This window comes from Notechis scutatus, chromosome Z, assembly GCF_049901735.1.
Source record: "Notechis scutatus isolate UNSWTSFEM ecotype Mainland chromosome Z, rNotScu1.2, whole genome shotgun sequence".
Taxonomy (NCBI): domain Eukaryota; kingdom Metazoa; phylum Chordata; class Lepidosauria; order Squamata; family Elapidae; genus Notechis; species Notechis scutatus.
In genome coordinates, this window is record NC_142025.1 from 52,315,469 (window position 1) to 52,321,554 (window position 6,086).

A 6,086-nucleotide genomic window follows, 5' to 3' on the forward strand; every position below is an offset into this window, starting at 1 on the left:
AAAAGCAAATCTGTATTTTAAAGCCTTATTGCAATAAATTTCAGTCTTCAAATCCTTAAGGCATCTCCTCCAACAAGATCTTAATATATATATATATATATATATATATATATATATAATTGTCCTCTCCTTCCCACTTATCACAGAAAGCAAGTTTTTACTTTCTATAAAAAGACAGGTTTCTCAATATCCATTTGTTGATTCCATAGGGAAGGAGAGTAAACTTTCCTTTTCAGCACCTCAAAATTGCCGCTTATAGTTCTCTTCTGGAAAGTATCATTCAGAAAGCCATAATTTTCAGGATGTTAAATATGTCTTAAAGTCCTGGGTCAGCCAAGAAAAACTTTCACTTTAAAAAACTTTCTCCTCTTCCTCCTGCACATTCTTACCCAGCTGCCGGCTTCTTTGTGGCGGCCATTACGGACCGCCGCTGCACTGTCTTGAGAAAAGGGGTTTTGCCGGCCGGGGGTCTGCAACACCCCCAAACCCCTCTCCAGATCCCCCCTATCTTCAGCCGCCCCTGCAGGGCAGCCTTAGCCTCCAAACCCGTCTGGATCGGAGGCACCAAAACGGCTAGCGCCGCAGGGATCGCGCAGTATCGCGAATCCCTGCCGCTAGCGAACCCGACAAACCGGAAGCTCCCCAATTGAGTCAATTCTATATCTCTGTCCTTGTGAACATTAAACCTTCAGCCATCTATAACCTCTTTTTTAAGTAGCATTTTGGTCAGGAATCGGTATTCTCTTCTCATCTCTCTCACTCTTCTGGGTACTTGTTTCAAGACCACAATCTCCTTATCTTTGTATTTCAAAGATGTATTTCTTGCCACTTGTAATATTTGCATTTTAATGGCTTTCTTTGTAAGTCTGATGTGAACTTCTCTTGGTAAGCTATTTCTCATTGCATATCTTGTGAAGACTCGATAGACCTCATCTATTCCATCCATCATCTTCTCTTCAGTTATTTCCAAAGCTTCAGCCAATATTTCTATCATTATCTCAGCTAGGTTTTGTCCTTTTTCTTCCTCCATGTTTTGGAATCTAAGATAAAATTCTGATCTGTCCATCTCCCATCTCAGCATACCACTTTTATCTTGTTCAACCACAGTTAATCTGTTATCAATATCTCCAATCTTCTTGTCTCTTTGTTTATCTTCTTCAATTTTTTGGAATCTCTCATCGTACTTCATCATTTGTTAGATGTTCTCCACCTTTTCATCAGTTTTCCCTGTTCTTTGTTCGATATTCTCTGTTCTCTTTTCAATATTCTCTGTTCTTGTTTGAATATTTTGAATTCCTTGCATAATCATCTGCAGGGTCACTTTTTCTTGTTCTTTTTCTTGCTGTAACATTGTCTGTATTGAACATTGTCCTCCAGATGGTGGAGAGGAAGAAGTAGAAGTTGAGGAACCAGGGGCTGTTAATTTCCTCCTCATTTTGAGCAATTCAAAATCTTCAGGTTCTTCTAGACCTTAATCCAATTGCGAAATAACCAATTGCAATTCCAAATAAAAATAGTAGGAAAAAAGAAGCCAAATAGTAATAATAATAAAAAAGAAAAAAAATTTCTTCAGGTTCTTGTATACCTTAATCCAATCGATTGGTTAGATAACAGTAAAAATTCAAAACTGAAGGAAAAGACCATAAACACACACAAAAAAGAAAAGCAGAAAAGTGAAAAATAAAAAGCTAAAAAAGAGAAGGGGAAAATTCTTCAGGTTCTTCAACACCTTAATCCAATTAACAGGTCTCAAATATAAAAGGATGCATAAGAGAAAAAAAGGCCAGAAAAATAAACAAAAAAAAGAAAAAAAGCCAATATGGAAGGTAGATGGAAAAACAAAAATACCAGGGAGGGGGAGGGAAAAAAAGAAAAAAAAAGACTACTCCCTTAAAAAGAAAAGGAAGAAAATCATTAATACTAAAGTTTTCCTTTAAAATAAAGAGCAAGCATAGAAATTTAAGTTCCAAAGACAAGAAAAACAAAAACAAAGACAAGTTCCAAAGGGCCAGAAATCCAAATAGCTATTACAAAAAATAAACTGATGAGGAGGGGTAGCGCAGCTTAGAAAAAATAAAAAGAGCACACTGCACTTTGTTTAGTTATCCAAGGTTCCTGTTATAACACTCTTCTCCAGAAACTTATCACCTTTTCTTTTTCTATAACCTTCAGCACCAGACTCCAGCTGTTGATAGAAACCCAGAAGAGCACCTGCAATAATACTCTCCCATGCTCTTCCCTCTATCTTATCAAATAGCAATGTCCTTGAAAAGAAGTCTCAGTTCTTTCTCAGCTTTGTCTAGTCAAAAGAGAAATAGAATATTTCCAAGCCTCTAGTTGGCAGTGTTACAAAGTTTCTTTGGCTTTCACTTTCCCCCTCCTTATCCAAGCAAAATATAATAAGAATTAATTAAAAAAAGAAAAAGATATTTTTAAAAAAATAACTAAAAGGGAGTCTCTAGCCTAAAATATTATAAAATCAAAAAGGAGAAAAAGAATAGATAAAAGAAGAGAAAAAACCAGTCCAGTTTCAAAGTATAAGATCGTGTGTAAAAAATCCAGCAATGAGAAAAAAAAATTACTTTGACATTCCTGTTTAAAATCACCACTTAATCACTTCTGTCAAAACTTTTACAGATTCTTTATTTTCCTTAGGGTGTCCTTTCAAATCTTAAAATAAAGAAAAAGTTCTCACCAAACCGGCACTCTCTCTCTTTCCGTTCTCTTTCGTTTCAGAGCTGTCCCAACTTCAGCAGCTTTAATGGCTGCCTCTTTGCCGCTGGCAAAAAGAGCTGCTCCTGGATCTACCAGGGACTTTGCGATATCCCTGGGATCGACAGGATGCGCTCTTTACTTTCACGGTCTCTTCGGGACGGTTTAGATCTGATTGGACCGTCCAGGAGCAAAGATATCAGCAGCGATCTCAGACCTCCAAGATCGCATGCCGTATCGTCGCAACGCCAGCTCCGCCCACCTCACCCCATTCTTAAGAGGTCCTTAAAGGGGCATGCTTAAGTGCACCAGTGTGCTTACTGTCCCTGTCTTACTGTCCCCATTTATCTATATTTACTTCCTTTGTTCATGTTTATGTTCATACGTATATTTGTTATCTTGACAAACAAATAAAATAAAAAATAAAATAAAATAAACAATAGCAGTGGTGAGAGTTGGGCTGCAAATCCAAGGGGAAGCTAGTATTGAGGCCAGACCTAAGGCAACTGAGTTTGAAACCATGGCTAGAGTGGCAAAACACATGGAGTGAAGCCCCATGGTTGAGCACAAGGCCAATGGCTACCAGAGTTGCCTGCTGTGACATTCCACTCAGAGTAAGAGTTGGGTAGAAGGCTGTGTGAGCTTACCCTCCCACTGGCTGACCAGTAAGTTTAGCTTAAGAGAGGGGTTGTTGTTTTGTGTGAGGGGGAGTGGATGGGGAAGTCCTGCTAGCGCTGAAAGTGAGCTAAGAGTGAGGTCTAAGGGAGTGGCTATGAGCAGTCTTGAAAAAGGCCAAGAGATAGCTAGAGCACCACTGAAGAAAAACAATCTGACCAAACACAAAAGCTGCAATTAAGGCCTACCTTGTGGAAGTAAGAGTGGCAAAATATAGTTTTTCTCCACACTTATTGCACCTGAAGTGTTGTCAAATGGACCTTAACAAATGTCAATAAGTAAGACAAAAAGTCTGAATAGTGAATATGGCAGTACCTGGAGACAACAAAAGAGAAGAGAAAGAACTAGAGAAGATAACATAATACAGAGGCCTGCAAATAGAAACAGAATGGCTGTGGCAAAAAAAAAAAGCAAATAGGCACCTTGGGTGCATCCCAAAACAACCGGAGTACTACTTGAATACTATTGATATTGACAAAATGACCATTGGACAATTGCAAAAGGCAGCTTTACTTAGAACAACTTGTAGTAATTTGTGCATTTCTGCCACGAAATTCCATATGGAAACATCTGTAATCATTAGGAGTGGAGTATAATTCACAATAATAACTTTTGTTCCTTAGCATATGGCATACCACTTTACTAATTGATAAACACATAGGCTGTGGAATGTGTTGTACCAAAGGGGGAAAAATACTTCATATAAAGTTTAAAATAAATTTTAAATGGCCATTTTTAAAAGAACTGTCTTAGTTACAGGTGATCAAAATAAAAGGAGGTATTTCTAACCTGTACTTTCCTATTCTTTGAAGAGAAATAATTCCAAATAATATTTCTTGCTCTTCTCAGAAAATGCTCCATTAAGTCTTCAATGATCCATGTATCACATAATTCAGGGTCATTTGTGTTTTTGAAGAAGTGAACCAGCCTTACACTGTGTTTTCAATGGAATTATGGATCTGTTTTTTTTAATGTCACTATGCAGAAGGATGGAGGAATCAATAGACCCAGAATTCTTTTTCTTATACTATACAATTAGCAATCATTCTCAAACATAGAAAATAAAGCTGTCATTTCAAATATCCTTGAACCTAATCCATTATTGCTTGATCTTCAAGAATATTTTTCTGTCATAGCTTCATCCTGTTGGAAATGAATCCAAATGACAAAAACTTGGATAGGTGAAAACACAGAGAATTTATTGTTAAGCTGTTTGCAAAGAGCGGTAGAATCTCAGCTGACCTCAACATGAAGTTTAAGCCAAGAACCACACCTTAAGATTTCAATACATTTTATAGTTCTTCTATCCCGACGCCCCTCCTACATCCACCCAGTGACTGAGTACAGCTAATCCGAGGCACCTTATGGAGACCACATCATCTCCTTTGATACCTCCCAATGACCTCCCATCACATCTTATTTTTCTTGGCATTAAAGAATGTCCCTTCAGCAGGGCCCCTGTTCTAACGGTCTGAGAATAAAGAAATATCTATTCCTAACACCACACTTGTTACATATTAATGTTACATTCAGCACATCTTCTTATATGCATTTCTAACATCTATGCAAAGTAAAAGTAAGCCGATGTTTTGAAAAACAAAATCTAACTTTAAAGAAAGTTAGGGCAATAGTTTATCTCTTATCCTATTGTCCTCCTAATCCTGGAGGAAATAGGGGTGGCATTACTTGTTACAGGAGGATGTAATAGATTGCAGGTACATGTTTAACAATAAGTTAATGTATTAGAAAATATATTTAAATGTCTATAGAGAACTGTCTTCTTAATGCTATAATATACTATTCTCTTCATCTACATTTTATTTTTGAATTTTCTTATTTCTAACAATCCTGTTGCTTTTTTTTAAAATTACAAAACCTCCATGTGTATGACAAGCTTTTTCCCACTTAATCATGGTTACTGAATGAAAAAAAAATCAACTGTGTTCACACTGCTGAACCATAAACTATGGTTATATTCTATAATGTCTGGGGTCATTCAATGTGCTAGATAAAATTATTACAACTGCAACTATGTCTGCACAAAATATCAAATTTTGGTTAATTAATCACAATGGCTGGATGCCAGTAAACTAAATTTAACTGCCACATTTTTTAGTCAGAATCTATGAACTGAGCCAGACACTTTTTTCCACACACATCCCTCTCCAAATCCTAAACTATATAAAACAACTCAAATTATTCTATGTAGACACAACACCATTCCTAAAAATAGTTGTTAGAATCTTTTTATTTCCTTTTTATTTTGCTCTTTAGCAGGAAATACATCTATTTAAACTTCTTCATAGTTCCTGAACCTTGTTCTCTTTATAGTAGTATACCTTTTGAACTTTCCTTCCTATTTCTGCTTACTGAACTTACATATCAAATACATATCTCACCATTAGAAAGTACAAAGTCTGAACACTAGCTCTTTGCTGACTCTCCTCTCCATTTACTTGGATGTGTCATTGAATTTGCTAAATTGAGGTGTTGCACTAACACTTACTGTGTTTTATTGGATTTGGCAGAGTTGGTATGTGAATCCAACCTCTGTGAGTTTATAAATTAGAAGCTAAGTTTTATCAGTGACCAGATGTCCATGTATTTTTCAACAGACCATGATTAGGATAAATCATACTTACCAGAGTTTTAACCGAAGTAGATCAATAGGACTCAATTAAGTCAAATACATCAAAGTT